The sequence below is a fragment of the Myotis myotis genome, unplaced genomic scaffold (assembly GCF_014108235.1).
Source record: "Myotis myotis isolate mMyoMyo1 unplaced genomic scaffold, mMyoMyo1.p scaffold_m19_p_12, whole genome shotgun sequence".
Lineage (NCBI taxonomy): Eukaryota > Metazoa > Chordata > Mammalia > Chiroptera > Vespertilionidae > Myotis > Myotis myotis.
In genome coordinates this window covers 73,107,222-73,128,361 of record NW_023416316.1, presented here as the reverse complement: position 1 = coordinate 73,128,361, position 21,140 = coordinate 73,107,222, and the positions used below count along the sequence as shown (strand labels likewise).

Here is a 21,140-nt window from a genome sequence, read left to right as displayed (position 1 = left end):
GAGACTTTTCACCTAAAACTAATCTCATAGATATGAGATGACGGAAACAGCAGTGGGGAATGATAGGGGCAGGAATGGAATAGTGGGGACTAGCTATAGTTATAAGAAATATTAATCCTGCTCTGTCAACATGATTGTTCTGTTCTGATAGAGAGAGCACATTCTAACCTGGCTGAGAGTCATATGCCCTGGGACGTGGGAGCCTGCATCAGAATGCAGCCCATCCTCCTTTCCCGAGAACTGCCTACCATCATGGAGAGGTTTACAACTTTGTGGCTGAAACAGCCTAGCACCAGAGGCACCCACCTTTTGCAACCCCCAGCCCCTATTGCCTGTAATCTGGTCCTGGAGGTGCCTGGAGGCACCCACCCTTGGTGACCCCCGTCCCCCAGCCCACAATGCCTGTAACCTATAACCATAATGCCTTGCCTACTTTCCCATGCCTGTAATTCTTACTCTAATCTTTGCCTTGTACCCAATATAAGCAGCTGGCTTATGGGGAGGGCAGAGCAGGCTTTTGTGGGTGACCTGCTGCTCTCCCATGCTGCCGGCCATATTGGAATAAACGCTCATATATGACTCAACCCTGTCTCTGCTTCATTGGCTCAAGTAGTGACAGGCAGCCCGGACCCCTTCATTTTTCAGTTACAAACTCTCTGGACAATGAACATTTTCGTTGAAAACTGACCAGATGTGAACAGGGAGCTTTTGTGCTGAGTATTTTCCCCTGGAGCGCGGTTCATGGGAGAGCGGGGAAGGGGGGTGAGGGGGGCGGGATGGGACACGCAGGGCTGCAAACAGAAGGCCTGCTGGGAAGTCCAACCAGGAGCGACTCAGGAGGACTGCGATGACTGTGGTGACAATCAAGTCTGCTGAGAAGAGTGTGCCCACGGCCCACAACAAAGCCGGGAGCAGAGGGCCCAGCTCAGCAGGAAGAGGTAGCGATGAGAGTGCGGGCTGTTTCCAGGAGTAGCAGCTCAGCTTTGGCTGGCCTGCCCCCTGGGCCACAGGGCCACCGACAGAGAAAATGAGGCGGCCACCACGCAGCCCTGGTAAAATCTGAGTCCTGTAGAGAAGGAAAGAACGCCAGGCCAGGGCAGGACCTGGGGTGGAGGTGAGGGAGGAGCAAGAGGCAGGGGAGAAAGCGCTCCTGGATGTGTGTGTCTGTGTGTGTGAAGAGGGCGAGTTATGCCTGTAGGGGAAATAGCCAGGTGAGGCGATGGCCCCCGGGGACGGCAGACATTGCTTCCACTCTCACCTCACCCTCGTTCTGTCCACTGCAAAGCACCGCCTCCACCCGGCCCTGCCTCCCGCCTCCTTGGCCCCACAGCCCAGACATGGCTCAGCCCTCCCGCCCTGCTTGCAAGCCGCCGCAGCAGCCAGCCCTCTTCCGCTCTCCCAGCACGGCTGGAGAGCGTTGGGACACTCGAGACAGTCCTTTGGGCACCTTCCAAAACTCTGTGTCTAAAAAGAAACAGGGGCTGTACCAGAGGCCTTTAAAAACCAGGCTCCCTCACCTTGCCTGAGTAGGAGCAGACTCAGAATTCTCCGCGGCTCACTGCCGCTCTCCCTTGAAGAGATGTTTTCCCCCTGGCTGGCTGTCGGCGGGAGGGAGGTTTTGGAAAGCCTTCAGGATAAGCAACAGTGGGAACACTGCGCTTTCACCCGGAGGAGGCCACACACGAAGACCGCACAGAGAAACACACGCACACACACACACACACACACGTGCAAATAAAAAGAATCCTCCATTCAGCCCATCTTTCAACATGAAGCAAACGCATAGCAAACATTGCAAAATCTGGGTTTGGCTGGCCATGGCCATGGGGTCTTTAGATGGGCCTTAAAGCCAGCAGCAAGCAGTTAACCTCCTGTGTGCCATCTGTCATTTTATTCCTCAAGGGAGAATGAAGGCAGTAACTGGGTTTGCAAAAGGCCTCAAAAACAGTCAAAAATGATGGTAGATATTAAGGGAGAGAAGCAGGATACCAAATAGAATATCTGGTTGGTATTAATGTTGTTAAAAATAACACTTTAAAAGTTGGTGGTTGCAATATTGATTATCCAATACATTTCCTGACTTTAATAACCATTAAAGAGACAGAGAACAAAGACATACACTCAAGTGTAGATGTGGGACTATCTGGGGGGTTGGGGGGGGGGGGCAGGGTGTGCTTCTCCCACTTGAATGTGCACAGGGCCGCTGGGTCTGGGGAAAGGCCGGCTCAGCGATAAGAGCCCAGGTAATGGTGACAGGGGCTAGCAAGGGTGTGTGTGTTTTTTCCTTCTTCTTTATACCCTTTGGTATTTTAAAATCTTCTCTAATGAACGTATCACTTACTGATAATCATGAAAACATTTTCCTTTTGAAGATAAAGGTATTTTCAGATTAAGCCCAGGGCCTCCTCCGACCAGATCCTGGGAGATGAGCCTTCCCTACAGGAAGGGCAATTCAGAGCTTTGATTCTCAGCCTAGAGTGGGGGTCGTGGAATCCCCTGGAAGCTTTACAAAGCATTTGCCCCCTGGGGACTTGTCAGCCGGGAGGGGGCTGTGTAATTGGAGAGCTCCTGGACCACACACCACGCAGTCCCGCTGGAGCGCCACCACCCAGACGCTCTGCTCAGACTTTCCACTTCCCTGCCATTCACATCTAGGCCTGCATGTGCCCGGCTCAGGGGCCTGGCGGCAGCTAGAGACACTTTATTGTCCGTCCTCAAGCGGTAAAACCCCAGGTTTTCTATGCTTCTCTGGAGTAAATAGAGCCGCTCACTGCTCGCGCTCTGTGTTTGTGCTAAAGAAACCATCCCACAACTCACTTTCCTACGTCCGACTGAGAAACATAAGTTTGGTGTGACTTTGTCCCTGTCTTACAGACATTATCGAGGCTGAGGCAGGTAACCAAACAGACTATGGGTTTTGGAGGTTTACAACGTGGGTCAGTGGCACCGAGGATCTGGCCATTAAAATTACCAGGGAAATTCGCATCTCGGTGAGTCAGCGAGTGGTCTGTCAGTGGGACAGCAGTCAGAGCGCCACTGCCCCAAATGTCCCTCTGTGGAAGCACAGAGAATGTGTGGCCGTCAAAACGCTGCCAGAGAAACAACCCTGTCAGCTTAATCATCGGTAATGGGCATATTGACAACTTGTTTTACGGATAAGGAAAATGTTTTGTGTGCTATTTACTTTATGCATTATTTGAGTAGTCAGAAGTCTCCCAATACAAACTGGTATGAACAAGAAAATGATTCAAAGAAGGGAGAACAAACCCTAGGCAAGAAAAAGAGTAAGTATCCAACTCAGCATACAATTATCAACAGACTAATATTTACAAATGCTCTTTTTTGAACTTCACAATTCAGATTGACAAACTGGACCAGTGATTCCCAGCCTTTTGTACATCTCGGTTCAGGTAGAATTATAATATGTATAGGGAGCCTGGGATGGTGGAGGGAGGGATTCGGGATCCCCAAGGGGCTTCTGTGGAATTGATTGGTCAGGGGCTCAGACATCCCCAGTTCTGAAAGGAGCGATAACTTGCATTAGGGCCAACAAAATGTTACAACGTAACACTGGTGCTATATGTCCAATGTGACAATTGAATAATAATAATAAAAGTATTTCAGCCTAGTTCAAAGTTTATTGTGAGCTCTATCCTAATGCGTTCCTTGCTTCATCACACCCTATCTCGCCTTCAAGTAGGCAATCACTTATTGAGCAATTATATATTGAGCACATGGTGTATGCCAGGCAGTTTGAGGCCCTTGGAGTACAGTGGTGGATAAAACAGGCAAAGATCCTTGCCTGGCAGTTCAAGTACATGTTGGTCGGTAGAGACACATAGTAAGCAATCCTATAGAATAAAAGGCTAACATGCAAATTGTCCCCTCAACAGGGGGTTCCACCAGGAGTTCGACCAGGGGGAGGGCCAGCCAACCACCCAAGGCCCCTCCCCCCGCTGGTCCACTTGGAGCCAATCGGGGCGGGCCGGCCAGACCCCACCCAGGCAAGAATTCGTGCACCAGGCCTCTAGTAAACATAATAAATCAGTATATGATGAAGTATATTAGAAGGCAGTAAGTGTTAGAGAAAGAAAGAACAAGTAGAGCCAGGAAGAAAGGCTATATCAAGGAGACTCAAGAATGGTCCACCCCAGCTCCAAAGCTGACATTTCAGCGTCCACCCTTGGGCATCAGAGCTTACCTGCAAGCCCCAGGCCTGGGTCCACCATGGCCAGGAAGACCGAGGTTTTTGCACAGGATCAGACCAGCTAGTGTCAAATGCCAACGTGGCCTTGCCAACACAGCCTCACACTTCTCAAACCCACTTGTGCTGTAGATGAGGATGGCACGGGGCTCGCCTCTGACTCAGGGTCCCGCGAAGGGACACCAGTCTCAGCTGCAGACTGTATTGGTTACCTCTAGCTGCATAATGAATTATCCCAAAATATAATGGCGTAAAGCAACGACTTTTAAAACTCTCACCGTTCCTGTGGGTCAGTAACCTGGGCACAACTTAACAGGGTCCTCTCCTTCAGAGTCACTCACAGGCTGCGACGAAGGTGTTGGTCCCACTCCCCCACAAACCTGTGACACAGGTCCAGCCGGGGCAGGATCCATTTCCAAGCTCACTGGGTGGTTGTCCACAGGACTCAGTTCTTCCAAGGCTGTTGGAGTGAGGACCTCAGTTCCTTGCTATGTGGGCCTCTACAGCGTGGCAGCTTCTTCATCAAAGCCAGCAAGGAAACGAGTGAGCATCTAGCAAGCAAGATGCAAGTCACAAAGTTCGGTAACTTAGTCGTAGAGCAGAACACAAGGTCCAGCCTGTGCCCAGGGCAAAACAGCATCGGGGTGCATCTACCGGGAGGTGGGGACCATGGGCCCTCTTCAAAGTCCGCCTACCCCAAGGACCCTGGACTCTGTTACGGATTTTTCTGAATCATATTTCCTAATTCCTCGCACTCTGTTTTCTACTCAGTGACAATCTGACCCGTCCCCACCACGTAGGCTCGGTCACCCCCTCCCTCAGAAGTTGATCACATCTCAGCCAGTCCACATGGTCAATCAACTCTCACGTGTTCAGCTGGTTTTAACTCCATCTCAAATCTCCTAGCACCGGCCAGACCCAACACCCACGAAGCCCGCTGAGACACTGGGGGAGGGCAAGTTTTCACCGCAGGGAGTTTGGAACGGGAGGCATTTGTCAAGCTGAGAAGTGAGGCCCTGACAGGGGGGTCGGTGGAACGTCTGGTCTGTGTTCATTGCTGTGGGGCATTTGCTGAGAGGATGCTTTCTCACAAGCTCTCAGACAAATGACCATAATGGATGATTCTAAATAAAGAAAATTCAAACAGGCCTGCCCAGCCCAGTCTATGCGGGTCAGATTGCATGGCAAAAAAGAAGATAGAATGAGCTCTCCCTCTGAGATACAAGCAAGGCAACTCCACCACTGACGGGCCCGGGTCTGGGGAAGGCCGTGGCCTGTGACACATTCCATTCAGAAAGGTAAGTACAGGAGCCCTGTACTTACCAGATGAAAATCCAGATGAAAATTAAGATATGCGAACACACCTCCTGTGCCCTTCCTCTTTAGTCCAGTTTACTTATTTTATTATGGATTTTCTTAAAATCTCCCCTTTTCTATTTTGGCAGCCACCCATAGTGGCTGTTTTGAAACTATCTGCTAAATATTTGAGTCTCTTCTGCCTTTTCCCTCTCTCCATCTCCTCCTTTCTTCCTTCCTCCCTTCCTTGCTGTGATGCCATCTCTCCCATAGTCTTGAATGCCCTTTGTAAACTCAACGGACTTTTCCAAAGCATCAGGAGGAGGCAGGGGTGCCTACGGTGCCTTCCCACGGCCCTGCTCACTGCTGTCTAAACTCAATCCCTTAAGGCTCTGTCCGGGGATCATGTGCCTTCACCACAAGATTAGCGTGTCTGACTTTTGGGGGCAGGATGCCATTGACACACCCCACTTCTATTTTCCTTGAGGTACCCATGTTTTTTTTTTAAAGTGGCTTCTCCTCTAATCCTTACAGCTGGCTTTTAAAGAAAGCTTTCATTTCTACTTGGGGTTTCAAACATGTTGGCAATGTCTCCTTTAGCTATCTTTTTAAAGGATTTTTACTTTTTTTCTTTGTGTTTTTGTACATGTTTTTCTCTCATTGGAGAATAGTCATGGTGGAGAATTGCCACGGCTGCTACTAGTGTAACACTGGGTGGCTTCAACAACAGAAATGTATTTCTCACAGTCTGGAGGCTGGAGTCTGAGGTCGTGGTGTGGGCAGGGTTGGCTTCCTCTGAGGCCTCTCTCCTTGGCGTGTAGACGGCCGTCTTCTGTAACGTCACAATCTGGTCCCTCTGTGTGAATCTCTGTGCCCTAATCTCCTCTTCTTATAAGGACAGCAGTCAGATTGGATTACAGCCAAACATATAACCTCATTTTAATTTAATCACCCCTTAAAAGGCACCATATCCAAATATAGTCCTATTATGTGGTACTGGGGGTAAGATTTCAACATATAAGTGTTTGGGGGACATCCCATAAGAGTCATAATCTATAGATAAGCAAAAAGAAGAGAAAAATACACACACACACACACACACACACACACACACACACACTATAATGTTTGGCCTTCCAGGGGCTTCTAATTGTGCTGAGCATAAACTTCAGCTTCCATGTGACCTATCCCCCTTGCTCATCTCCTCCATCACTCACCCCACCACACTGGCTTCCTTGCACGCGTCCAGGGTCCATCCTTCTTGGGGCTGCGGCATGGCTGATGCCTTGTGGCCTTGGACTCAGCTCAAATACAGAAGATGACAGAGCTTTCTGTGCCCTCTCTCTGACAGTGGCCTCTCCCTACGCATCCTAGAGCAGAGCTTCTCCATCTCGGTGCGATTGACGGCTTGGCAGGCTAATTCTGTGTAGTGGGGGCCATTCCGTGCATGATAAGATGTGGAGCAGCATCCCTGGCCTCCACGCACTGGGTGCCAGCAGCACCTTCCCAGTTGTGCCAATCAAAAGTGTCTCCAGACCTTTCCAGATGCCCTGTGGAGGGCATCATTGCCTCCCCCGCCCGTTGAGAACCACTGTTCTTGAGAAACAGTCTAGTGTCGTGGTGAAGAGCGTGGGTGTGGGAGCATTCATCCTGCCTCTCATCTCTGTGCCTCAGTTTTCTCATTTATACAATGAGGACAATAATTACTAACAATATATTAAGTCGGTGTGAGTTAATTTATTTAGTAAGTTTAATATGAGGTAGATTATTGTGAGGATTCAATGAGATAATATGTACCAAGTTCTTGGAGCAGTGCCAGGCCAGATGAGCAGGCAGTGAGCATCAGCCACTATCCTCCCATTACCCTGATATTTCCCTACGAATGTATTTATTTATTGGTCTGTAAATGCCAGCATCCAGGTGCCTAGAGCACTGCACACATGGTAGGTGCTCAGGAGCGGCCCTCCCCTCCCCCAAACCCCACTCCCACCCAGGACTCTCTCCTCCCCTCTGAGCCCATGCCCAGGGCAGTGACCACCTTACCTGCTCCATCCAAATAAGCCGCAGCCTTCCTATTCCATGGACTCACAAGCACCCAGAGGAGCAGAGAGGACACTCAGGCCCCAAATGCCTCCACTGCTACTGAATGGAGATACCAAATGCCTGGCTTGCAAGCATCCCAACCTGCCAACCATGTGTGTGGGAAGGCTCCACTGGACTCTTCACAGCGTCCGTAGTCACGTCCATGGTCTAGGTTCCAGCCTAGCTGGGTCAGCACACCACGTTAGCTCTCCGACGCCCATGTGCACTGTGGAGGTGGAGCAGACACTGCTAGACTCAGTGCCAGGACAGGCACAGTGCTGAGTGTGAGCCCCTCCGGTAGTCCCCCAACGCCTCTGTCCTCAGGGTCATTACAATTCCTCCTCCCCACTTGACAGATGAGAAAACGGAAGCACAGAAAGGAGGAATAGCTTGCCCCAGGTCTAGGATGGCCGGCTTGTACCAATTTTCCCTGGACTTGCCTAGTTTCAGTGCTGCAAGTCTCATATCCTGGGGAACCTCTCAATTCCTGGCAAACCAGGGCAGTGGTCACCCAACCTAGGCCACCCAATTTATGAGGAGCACAGCTGGGATTTGAACCCAGTCAGTGGGCTCCAGAATCCACATCCTTAACTGTTATGACAAGTGACCTCAGAAATTACTGTGATGTACAGTAACCAAGGAAACTCAACCAATCAATTGATCAATTCAGGGAGTTATTCTGAAATAAACCTAATTTTCATAATAACAAAAACGGGGTGGGTCTATATACCAAATCTGTAAGAGGGATTAAGGAGGAAATAAAGTTGATATTTCCCCCTCACCTAAAATGATCTAACTTATGCCTCAGTTTCCCCCCTCGTCATTGGCCATGAAGACCTAGTCACTCATTTTATTATCTCAATCCAGAGGATATCTCCATGTCTAAGAAGATAAATCAATGATCTCACATGTTAATATCAGGTGTACATATGGCACGCCTGCCTCACAAGCCTGACAAAGACTGAAGACAACTGCTCCTTAGGAATTTCCTCCCACCAAAGGGAGTATTTCCTGTAGCTGATGACATATGTAGGGATGTGACTACGGACGCAGTGAAGAGTCCAGTGGAGCCTTCGTACACACATGGTTGGCAGGTTGGGATGCTTGCAAGCCAGGCATTTGGTATCTCCATTCAGTAGCAGTGGAGGCATTTGGGGCCTGAGTGTCCTCTCTGCTCCTCTGGGTGCTTGTGAGTCCACGGAACAGGGAGGCTGGGGCTTATTTGGACGGAGCAGGTAAGGTGGTCACTGCCCTGGGCATGGGCTCAGATGGGAGGAGAGAGTCCTGGGTGTGGGTGGGGGTGGGGTTTGGGGGAGGGGAGGGCAGCTCCTGAGCACCTACCATGTGTGCAGTGCTCTAGGCACCTGGATGCTGGCATTTACAGACCAATAAACAAATACATTCGTAGGGAAATATCAGGGTAATGGGAGGATAGTGGCTGATGCTCACTGCCTGCTCATCTGGCCTGGCACTACTCTAATAATAAAACAGGGACGCGATGGCCAGCTTTCAGACTGAGCGCAAATCTGTCTTTGGAGGGAAGAAGCCTGCTAAGCTTGACTATTGCTATTTACTTGACTTTTTCTTAGCACCTGTTAAACTCATCACAGATATGCAGCCACATCCCTTGGCTAAGCGGCTTCTATTAAAGAGAAAGAATGGCTTTCTTGGCCTCTCTCTGACCTCAAAAGTCTTGGCTAAAATCTATTCATGGGTCTTGGGCTGCTTGACCAATTGCTCTTTGTAAGTTTGATTCTCTAACATCCTGAGGAAATGGGGAAGGCATGTGTGCCCCTCAATTCAGAATGTTTCTGGGCTGGTTTCTTGCCATGGACATTCAGGGACATTTGTGATGTTTGAGACGATAAGAAACCTGGGAGGTTAACCAGACTTCAGAACACATTTCTCTGAGGGAACTATACCTAGCAATCAGCTGGGGACTTTATTTACCCCCACCTCAGTCTCGGGTCTCACCTGGAGATTCTGGTGCCTCGGTGGGCCTGCACACCCCCATTTTTAAAAAGCTGGTCAGATGATTCTGACAGGCTTTGCGGTCACACTGAGAAACTGCCCTGAGACATCAGTTAAGGTTTGTCTCACCTGCGCTTCCTTAAAATGTCCTGTGTAAGAAAGAAATAGTCATCTAAAATGTAAAATGTTTCCCGTGCTTTCGCTTTGCTGTATGTTTTAACTCCCTGATCCTGGGTGTCTACGCTACTCCTTTTGTTAGAGAGAAAATGGAAAAAGCTCCTTAACAAAATATCTACCTGGGAATTTCGCTATAATAAAGATAAATTCGATATCTCTTAAAGTAACCTGCACAGCCACAGAGCTCGTCTTGAGCTTCTGGAGCTGAATGGGGCCACACGTTTCATCGGTGCAGGTGCAGGTGCAGCCCGTCCGTTTCCATTGCTGTCTACTGCCCCAGAAAATGACCACGCCTCAGTGAGCATCGTGTTGGTTCCGGCTTCAGGGAGTATGAGCAACGCTAGCATGAGCATTTTCCCCACGCAAGCTTTCTTTAAAGATCCAAGCGTGAAGGCCCCTCCTTAGGAAGGCCATGGCGAGTGAAGGCAGAGTGTCAAAGCCTGGCTGGTCAGATGCCGGGGTTCTTGTTCCGACATCTAGAAGGGTTCAGCAATCTGGAGAAAGGGCGGTGTGTAACTTAGTAAAGAGTCCAGAGATGAAGCATAATTTTGAAAAGCATTTGGGGGTCAGAGGAGCCTAGCTAAAGAAACTGAGATCTCCTTGTCTCAGGACCCCTTGCTTTTTATTAACACAACTAAAAGCCCATTGCATGAAGATTTGCAAAATAGGCCTTCCTTGCCCTGGCTGCTGGCACTGATTTTCCTCTGGCACCCGGGACCCAGGCCTTTGGTCCAGCCGCAGTGGAGAAGGCAAGCCTTGAAGCTAGACTTCTCCCCTCCAGCTGCAGCGAGGCTTGGCTTCTCCACTGCGTCCAAGCCTCTTCAGTCTTCAGTCTTCACTCCAGCCGGAGCCTTCAGTCTTCACTCTGTGCCTGCGTATGCAAATTAACTGCCATAGTTAATTTGGGTTAATTTGCATAGTCACTCTGATTGGCTGGTAGGTGTAGCAGAGTGACACCAATTTGCATATTTCTCTTTTATTAGTGTAGATTTGTCCTAAGGCGAGGCGGAGATATACACTTCAAAGGGTAGGGTTAGGTACAGAATCCATTGTCAGATTGGAAGAATTTGCCTATGGCTGTTCAGGTGTTTGGCCAGTAGGAGGCAATAACATGTAGATTAAGATGCCCTGAGCTGTCTGGCAGCAAGCAATCATCCTTTTCAGGTTTGGGGAAATGCCCTCAGCCATTCCCAACAGGTGATAACATATGTGACTCAGCCCTTGTTGAGTCCCCAAGTTCTATCAGCCTTTTGATGAAACTCTTGCAATTATGACATGCTGGAATTGGCTTCCGGCAGTTAGAGGTGCTGGTGGGGGCCCAGCAGGGAGCAGCAGGGGTTTCTTTGCAGAGAAATGAACATGTTTAAATGATCACTGTTGGTTTTTTTCATGAATTCAAGTAAAATAAAGCATAATGTTAAAAAGACTGGATGTAGGGTCAAGAAATGTCTGAACTGGTTCTCGGTAACGAATGTTCTAATTTCAGATGAGGACCCAGGATGTGATTTTTCCACAGGAAAGAAGAGGGTTGAGAGGAAAAGCAATGGATGGCTATTTCCTCAGGAAGCACTCTCTCTAAGAGGATAGCAAAGTCCTGAATAGGCTGTGGAGGCCAAACAGTTGCTATCCTTTGCCCATCCTTTCCCACATTTGTGTTTCAATATCCCTGCATTTGAAATGACAAGAGAAAGTTGGTGTTCAAATGTCCTTCCAAATGCCTGTCCAAGCCCTGCTGGCTCAGGCACTCACTGCCCATGGAAGTGGTGGGGAGCGTGTGGGAGCCCTGCTGGCTCAGGCACTCACTGCCCATGGAAGTGGTGGGGAGCATGTGGGAGCCCTGCTGGCTCAGTCACTGCAGCACGGAAGTGGTGGGGTGCGTGTGGGAGCCCTGCTGGCTCAGTCACTGCACATGGAAGTGGTGGGGAGCGTGTGGGAGCCCTGCTGGCTCAGTCACTGCACATGGAAGTGGTGGGGAGCGTGTGGGAGCCCTGCTGGCTCAGTCACTGCAGCACGGAAGTGGTGGGGTGCGTGTGGGAGCCCTGCTGGCTCAGGCACTGCAGCATGGAAGTGGTGGGGAGCGTGTGGGAGCCCAGCTGGCTCAGGCACTCACTGCACATGGAAGTGGTGGGGAGCGTGTGGGAGCCCTGCTGGCTCAGGCACTCACTGCACATGGAAGTGGTGGGGAGCGTGTGGGAGCCCTGCTGGCTCAGTCACTGCACATGGAAGTGGTGGGGAGCATGTGGGAGCCCTGCTGGCTCAGTCACTGCAGCACGGAAGTGGTGGGGTGCGTGTGGGAGCCCTGCTGGCTCAGGCACTGCAGCATGGAAGTGGTGGGGAGCGTGTGGGAGCCCTGCTGGCTCAGGCACTCACTGCACATGGAAGTGGTGGGGAGCGTGTGGGAGCCCTGCTGGCTCAGGCACTCACTGCACATGGAAGTGGTGGGGAGCGTGTGGGAGCCCTGCTGGCTCAGGCACTCACTGCACATGGAAGTGGTGGGGAGCGTGTGGGAGCCCTGCTGGCTCAGTCACTGCACATGGAAGTGGTGGGGAGCGTGTGGGAGCCCTGCTGGCTCAGTCACTGCACACGGAAGTGGTGGGGTGCGTGTGGGAGCCCTGCTGGCTCAGGCACTCACTGCACATGGAAGTGGTGGGGAGCGTGTGGGAGCCCTGCTGGCTCAGTCACTGCACATGGAAGTGGTGGGGAGCGTGTGGGAGCCCTGCTGGCTCAGTCACTGCAGCACGGAAGTGGTGGGGTGCGTGTGGGAGCCCTGCTGGCTCAGGCACTCACTGCACATGGAAGTGGTGGGGAGCGTGTGGGAGCCCTGCTGGCTCAGGCACTCACTGCACATGGAAGTGGTGGGGAGCGTGTGGGAGCCCTGCTGGCTCAGTCACTGCACATGGAAGTGGTGGGGAGCGTGTGGGAGCCCTGCTGGCTCAGTCACTGCAGCACGGAAGTGGTGGGGTGCGTGTGGGAGCCCTGCTGGCTCAGGCACTGCAGCGTGGAAGTGGTGGGGAGCGTGTGGGAGCCCTGCTGGCTCAGTCACTGCACATGGAAGTGGTGGGGAGCGTGTGGGAGCCCTGCTGGCTCAGTCACTGCACATGGAAGTGGTGGGGAGCGTGTGGGAGCCCTGCTGGCTCAATGCTGCACATGGAAGTGATGCGGAGAGATGTCAGCAACACCAGCCAGTCCACAGTCATGGGGCTGAATCTAAAGTGGGCCCCCATATGCAGGTGCCCTCACTGCAGCTGAGTTCTGTGGGTTCCTGGTAAACACAACCTGAAATCTGTGTGGCTCCCTCATTTTGGAGGAGGTGGAGGCAATCACTCAGCGATGCTCTAGTAAGGCTTCCCGTTCTTTACACATTTGACACAAATTCAACAGCACTGGGACCTACTAAGTGTGGGCCCTGGGGTACAAGATGAAGATGGCACAGTCCTGCCCTAGGGAGCTAGGAGGCCAGTGGGGACATGACTGAAATCCAGGCCTGTGAGAAAGGTGAGGTGCACACAAAGAGATAAAACTGTAAAATATTTGCAGTGACCTTCTTGGTGGCCATCCAGCCCGGACACCCCAAAAATTTCCAGCTGCTGGACCCCTGGTATTGATGCAAAGATGTCAAGAGGCAGGCCACCACCAGAGGGCAGTGTGGGGATGTTGGCCCGCACATGCTCAGTTTTTCGGTTTTGCCTTCATTCTGGGATAGAGGATTAAAAAGCAGCTTTCAACTAAATCACTTAACTTCTTTTTAGTCTAAGAAGCAGTGCGTAGGACTTCTTTCAGGACTTCTTGCAGATTAAACAGTCCCGCAGCTACCTCACTGGGATGCAAAGTTCAAGCCGGCATTTTTCTTTTTCTTTTCTTTTTTTTTCTTCCGGCCCTCATAGGCATAAAGCCCTGTCTGTAATGGACACATTAAAAGTTTTCGATTTAAAAGTGAAATAAAACAAGATAGAAAAGCAATGCCTTTCCATTTTATTACAGCTAAACTTCATTTGCTTTAGACTTCTGTGCAGATACTGATTTTTATGTTGGGCTCTTGGAGCAAAAAGATCATTCATAAAGAAACAACAGCTTCACCGAGCCACCAATGGGCAACCCGTGGGCAGAAATTCCTTGGGTAAAAGAGCAATGCTACTTGACAGAAAATGCTAATTCCCTAGTAAATTAATGAAGACCGCCCTTTTCTCGCCTGCCAAATGGTTATGGAAGAAGGAACATCTCAGTTGCATAGACAGATTGTAACATACTCTCATATACTATCTTCTCTTTCATGTCAAGGTCATTTTTCCTTGATCTAAATTAACGAGGGCAGGAAGGGTTGGGACAAACTGATTATACAATACAGGATCCCAGCTAAGTGCTTCAGGTAAAAGTTAAAAAATATGCAAGGTTCTTGCCAAAATGCCCTAGAGGGAAATTCCTTTCAGAACCCAAATTTGGCAAAAACTTCACCGCCCATAAAAGTCACCATAGCTAGGTTTCTGGTTTCATTTCCCCCTGAAACTATATGGGAGGTAGCCTGGCTCTGGCAGGATTTTCAGAGTAGAAATGGTAAATACTAATCTTAAATTCTACCTTCTAGTTACTGCAAGGCCTTGCATCATCTGTGTGCTTTCTTCCCCAAATATGTAAATCTATTATAACTTACATATGGATGGATTTGGCCGGAAGCTACCTGGAAGAGAGGCATATAAGTTTTACTTTTAGAAAATTAGTTTTGTCAAAGAATTCTAGCAACAAAACTTCTAGGTAAATACTTAAAGATGTGGGGGCCCAGAACAAATGCAGGTTGTTTTGAGCTAAAGACAACTTTAGCCCCAGACTCAAGAGAAACTTCTGCCCTCCCCTAACCTCACCCCTCTACTGCCCATCCACCCCCCATCTACCTAGGCACATTTGAATTAGAGGCCTTGCTCATAAGAGATTATCATCCCTGTCTGTGTGGCTCAGTGGTTGAGTCCAGCCGTGGGCAAACTATGGCCCGCGGGCCGGATCTAGCCCATTTGAAATGAATAAAACTATTGAAAAAAAAGACCGTACCCTTTTATGTAATGATGTTTACTTTGAATTTATATTAGTTCACACAAACACTCCATCCATGCTTTTGTTCCGGCCCTCCAGTCCAGTTTAAGAACCCATTGTGGCCCTCAAGTCAAAAAGTTTGCCCACCCCTGGTGTAGACCTATGAACCAGGAGATTCCTGGTCAGGGCATATGCCTGGGTTGTGGGCTCGATCCCCAGTAGGGGGCGTGCAGGAGGCAGCTGATCAATGATTCTCTCTCATCATTGATGTTTTCATCTCTTCCTCTCTCTGAAATAAATAAAAACATATTTCAAAAAATGTTTTTAAAGAGATTATTAGAGATAACTGGTTTTTAAAAATGTATATGTTAGTTTCAGAGAAAGGAAGAGAGAGAAACTCCTATCAGCTACCTCCTGTACACCCCCTACTGGGAATTGAACCAGTGACTCTGGTGCATGGGAGGATGCTCAACCAACTGAGCCACACTGGCTGGGCAGAAATCATTGGTTTTGACCTGTCTATAGGGCGGAGCAAACTTCTATGTCCTCAAGTTCTGCTCTCATCATCCTGCAATGGCCCTTTGAAGCCACCTAGGCACTTACCTCATCCCTAGCGGAGGATGTCTTATGTACCCATGTTCCCTTTCTGCTCTGAACCTTTACTGCATAGGGGATCTCTGCATCTCTCCTGTATGTGGGGTTCCCATACATATGTAAGTATTAAATTGGGTTATTTTCACTTGCTAATTAATCTGCCTTGTGTCTATTTGATTATTAGACAAGCCAGAAGAACTTGAGGGTAAAGTTGTTCCTCCCTTACAAAGACAAGAAATAAATTTATATTATCTCCTCTGCGTTTCAGAAATCCCTTGTTTCACCAAAAAACAAACAAAAAAAACCCATAATTTTTTACTAAGTAAACAACAGCAATTAATTCAGTGTCTCTAATCTATATGCTTTTAAGAAAAAGAGGCCAAGACTTTTTGTTCTTTTTTTTTAAGTAGTAAGCTAATAAAATTCTGATGTTTCTTTGAAAGCAATTTGGTAGCAGAAAGAAAGATTAATATTTAATATGTATCAAAAAATGGCTGCTGTGCTCAAGGCCTTATACCATGTGTAAAGAAGCAAAGGCTTCCTCCAAGAGAATTCCTACATTAAAAAGTCAAGAGAGGCCTGGCCAGCATGGCTCAGTAGAGTGTCAACCTATGAACCAGGAGGTCACGGTTCGATTTGGTCAGGGCACATGCCCGGGTTGAGGGCTCAGCCCGCAGTGTGGATCGTGCAGGATGCAGCTGATCAATGATTCTCCCTCATCATTAATGTTTCTATCTCTCTCTCCCTCTCCCTTTCTGAAATCAATAAAAATATATTTTAAAAAAAGAAATGAAGAGAGGATGTGAGGGTGAAGGGGAAAGGCATGGCCTTTTGCATCAGCCAGACCTCAGTTTGAATCCCATTCAGCCATTTACAGGCTGTGTGGCGTTAGATACTGGTAAATTTCTTAACTTCTCTAAACCTCAGTTTCTGAAAATGGGCATACCAATCAATAATCATAATCCCACCTTTGCAGGGCTGTGGCCTGACAAGGATATATCTTCAGAAAATGATAGCTAATGGATCATTATAAAGCTGGTGCTCAGTATAAAGGCATACCTCATTTTATTGTGCTCTGATTTATTACACTTAACAGATATTGGGTTTTTCACAAATTGAAGGTTTAAGGCAGCCCTGCATCAAACAAGTCTATTGGCACAATTTTTCCAACACCATTTGCATACTTCACCACTCTGGGTCACATTTTGGTAATTCTTACAATATTTCAAACTTTTTTATTATTATTATATTTGCTATGGTGATCTGTGATCCGTGATCTTTGATCTTCGATGCTACCATTGTAATTGTTTTGAGGCACTATGAGTCATGCTCACATAAGACAGCTAACTTAATAATTTTGTGTCTTCTGACCATTCCACAGAACTGCCATTCTCCCATCTCTCTCCCTGTCCTCAGACCTCCCTATTTCCTGAGACACACAATATTTAAATTAGACCAATTAATTATCATAAAAAAATGAAAATAAAATAAATAATTAGGCCAACTAATAATTCTATAGTGTCCTCTAAGTGTTCAAGTGAAAGGAAGAGTCACATGTCTCATGTTAAATAAGCTAGAAATGGTTAAGCTTAGTGAGAGAGAGGCATGTTGAAAATACAGATAGGCCAAAAGTAGGCCTTGAAGGGGACAAAAATGTTGCCCCCTGAAGCTATCTCTTCGGGATATTGCTTTTAAGTTGTTTATTAAGAAACAAGACTCAGAAAGAAACTTCGACCTTCCTCCTTCCCTTCCCAAGAGATTCAGACAGAGAAACCTGCTTCAGGAAGGACATTTGTGGATGTTCCCCTCAGCCTGATTTGAATTAAGTACAGTAAATAAGAGGGCTTAAGCCTCTTAGCTAGATGCTCCCTGTGGCTTTTACTGTCATGTGTGTTCCATTCTCCCTCCACTACCTGTAAATTGCCTATTCTCATTTCTGAAATCTGATACCTGCATCACCCCTCCACCTTTCTCCTTTGTCCAAAAATGTCTTACATACCCAATGTTGCCTCACTGTCTTTGGGACATTGATGCTCTTGTAAATTCCCTATGCATATGTATTAAATTTTTATTTTTTCCTGTTAATAATCTGCTAATTTGACTATTAACCCTGCTAGAAGAACTTAGAAGGTGGGAAGAAAAATGTTAATAATTTTTTTTTAGCCTTCAACAGCCTTTTGGGCCAAACAGGTTAGCCAAGTTGTGAATGCACAGGGAAAGTTCTTGAAGGAAATTAAAAGTGCTACTGCAATGAACACACAAATGACAAGAAAGTGAAACAGCCTTGCTGCTGATATGGAGAAAGTTTTAGTGGTTTGGATAAAAGCTCAAACTAGGCACAACATTTTCTTAAACCAAAGCCTAATCTGAGTAAGGCCCTAATTCTCTTCAATTCTATGAAGACTGAGGGGAGGACGCTGCAGAAGAAAAGGTGGAAGCTAGTAGAGATTGGTTCATATGGTTTAAGGAAAGAAGCGGTCTCCATAACATCAAAGTGCAAGGTGAAGCCGCAAGTGCTGATGTAGAAGCAGCTGCAGCAAGTTATCCAGCTCTAGCCAAGATAATTAATGAAGGTGGCTACACTGAACAACAGAGCTTCAGTGTAGATGAAACAGCTGTACACTGGAAGAAGATGCTGTTTAGGATTTTCATAGATAGAGAAAAGAAATGTCTTGCTTCAAAGACTCAGTGTGTTGTACTAGGCAATTAGTTAGATATTAACCAAAAGGGAGGGAGCAAACCAATCAGCAGCAGATTCTAATTAAGCCTGATTGAGCTTTACAGTCACCCCGGAGTCAGCCCCACTAACAGGGGAGGGAGAAGATGGCACAGGGGCAAGTCTTCCACTGGGCACAGGCACAGTAGGAGCCAAAATGGTGACCTTAATGGGAGGAGACAAACCTGGAAAAACCTGGGGGAAAGATCAGATAGGATAAGGACACAACCTCGGGAAAAGCCAGGAAAGAGATTGGATAGTTTGAAAGAAAGCCTGCTCTCTACCATGCCCAAGGAGATATAGCAAAGCTTAACAAAGGCCCAGTCTCTTTTTGGCAGTTGCACGGAGCGGAGCACAGCCAGGAGCAGAGACAGTGCTGTCTACCGGAGCCTCGAGTGCTCTGGGTAATGACATTGCCTCTCTGGGCCCTCATCCTTCTGGGCCTGGTGGGCACAAGTGTGGGCTTGTGGCCCCAGAAGCTAGACTTCTTCTGCAGTGAGGTGGAGCTGAACTACCTGGTCATGAATGAGACATTTGTCACGGTGTCTCTGAGGACAGATCAACAATGTTGACCAGCTTCTGCGGCTGGACCTGCTGCAGAAGCGCCTCATGGAGGCAGAAGCCTTTGCCAGGGTGCTCTAATAAATCTTGCCACTGTCACTCAAATTCTGCTACGCATGTGTTCCTGAAATTCATTTCCTGGGACATTGTGGAAGAACCTATCTCCTCAGGTAACAAAAGGACAGGCTGACTCTGTTGTTAGGGGCTAATGAAGCTGATGACTTTCAGTTGAAGCCAGTGCTTATTTACTATTCCAAAAATCCTAGGTTCCTTCAGAATTATACTAAATATACTCTGCCTGTGCTACCATTGTAATTAGCTAGTTATTAATAATAGGAAAGGAGCAAAGAGGAAAGTCAGACATTATAGGCATGTCATTTGGGCAGCTTCACCAGGAAGATGCAATTTCACACTCCCCAGGAAACCACCAGCCCATTTCCTGCAGGTCACTGAGCGGAGGGATCCAACACAGGGGAAGATGGGCACATGCTCAATGAGTTGGGGTGATACAGGGAAAATGCCTGTCAGTCAAGCCTGGGTAACCATGGATTGGCTACAGTAGGCAGGGCAATTGGAGTTCGCTTAAACAAAGGAGTTCACTCTCCTGGCTCTCAGCTCTCTGGTTCCTTTGGCTTTGCTCCTGCCTGTGTTCTCTCCAAGCCATGTGACCCTGCAGATCCCACATGCAATGGATTGATGCACTGCAGCAGGGAACACAAGCTAAGCTAGCCCAATGCTGGACTGGCCACTGCTCCAATATGAAGCAAAAATTCTGGACACTGGCTTTGATTCTAGCTCTGCTGAAGTCACAGCTACACTTCTTCCTTGGGGGTACAAGGGAAATGGGACCTTGGGAACTCAGGGGTTTGATTCCACAGAAATAAAGCTTTCTACAATATCTCATCTTCCTGTGTGAGTCTCAGAAAATTCCTTTTCTCAGGATACCACAAGAAGCCCACTCCCACAAGCAACAGGTGGGGATGAGGGCCTCCTTCCACTGATAACACCTGTGCTCTATAAATGGAACAACAAAGTCTGGATAACAGCACATCTGCTTACAACATGGGCTATTGAATATGTTAAGCCCGCTCTTGAGAACTGCTGCTTTCAAAATAGTACTGCTTATTGGCAATGCACCTGGTCACCCAAGAGCTCGGATGGAGATGTACAATGAGATTATATTGTTTTCATGCCTGCTAACACAGCACCCATTCTGCAGCCCATGGATCAGAGAGTAATTTTGGCTTTCAAGTCTTATTATTAAAGAAATACATTTTACAAGGCTATAGCTGCCATAAATAGTGACTCCTCTGATGAATCTGGGCAAGTAAAATTGAACATCTTCTGGAAAGGATTCACCATTCCAGATGCCATTAAGAACATTTACGATTCATGGGAAGAGGTCAAACTATTAATATTAAGAAGAATTTGGAAGACGTTGTTTTTAACCTTTACAGATGACTTTGAGGGGTTCAAGACCCACCTGGAGGAAGTAACTGCAGATGTGGTGGAAACAGCAAGAGAACTAGAATTAGAAGTGAACCCTGCAAATGTTACTGAATCACTATAATCTCAGGATCAAATTTTAATGGATGACAAGTTGCTTCTTATGGATGAGAAAAAAAAGTGGTTTCTTGAGATGGAAACTACTTCTGGTAAAGATGCCATGAAGATTGTTACAATGAGAACCAGAATTTAGAGAATCACAGGAATTTAGTTCATAAAGCGGTGGCAGTGTTTGAGAGGATTTACTTCAATTTTGAAAGAAAGTCTGCTGTGGGGGAAATGCTATCATACAGCATCACATGCTGCGGAGAAATCACTTGGGAACGGAAGTGTTAATCAATGTGGCGAACTTTATTGTTGTCTTTTTTTAAGAAATCCTCACAGCCACTCCAACCTTTAGAAACCACAACCCTGGCCAGTCAGTAGCTATCAACATCCAGACAAGACCCTCCATCAGCAAAAAGGTTACAACTCGCTGAAGCTCAAATGATGATTAGCCTTTTTAGCAATAAAGTATTTTTAAATTAAGGTGTGTACATTTTTAAGACAATGCTATTGCTATAAAGCGTTATAACTTATAGTTTATAGGCTTACAACTGAATAAACAGTAGAGTGTAAACATAACTTTCATATACATTGGGAAAACAAAAAAAAATCCATGTGACTCACGTTATTGTGATATTCGCTTTGTGGTCTGGGACGGAACCTGCGCTATCTGCGCTATGCCTGTAATGGATACTCTGTCCCGGGCCATCACTGTTACCCTGGATGTGGGAGCAACTTAATCAGGGATACAGAAAAGCAAACACACACTTTCAAACTCCACTTCTATATTTCCCACTGCTCTCTGGGTATTTCTATTTGGATATGTGGGGGAAGGAAAATAATTTTCCTTCTACCCTTCTAAGTTCTTCTGGCTGGTCTAATAATCACATTGACATAAGACAGATTAACAGAAAAAGCAACCAAATTTATCATGTAAGTGCACACAAGGACTCCATAAGATTAAGA

At 47.6% G+C, this 21,140-nt stretch overlaps 1 pseudogene; it reads left to right on the top strand.

Moving 5' to 3' along the window:
- The first annotated feature begins 847 nt into the window (after nucleotides 1-847).
- LOC118666869 lies at nucleotides 848-20,657 on the top strand (annotated as a pseudogene).
- The last annotated feature ends 483 nt before the right edge of the window (nucleotides 20,658-21,140 follow it).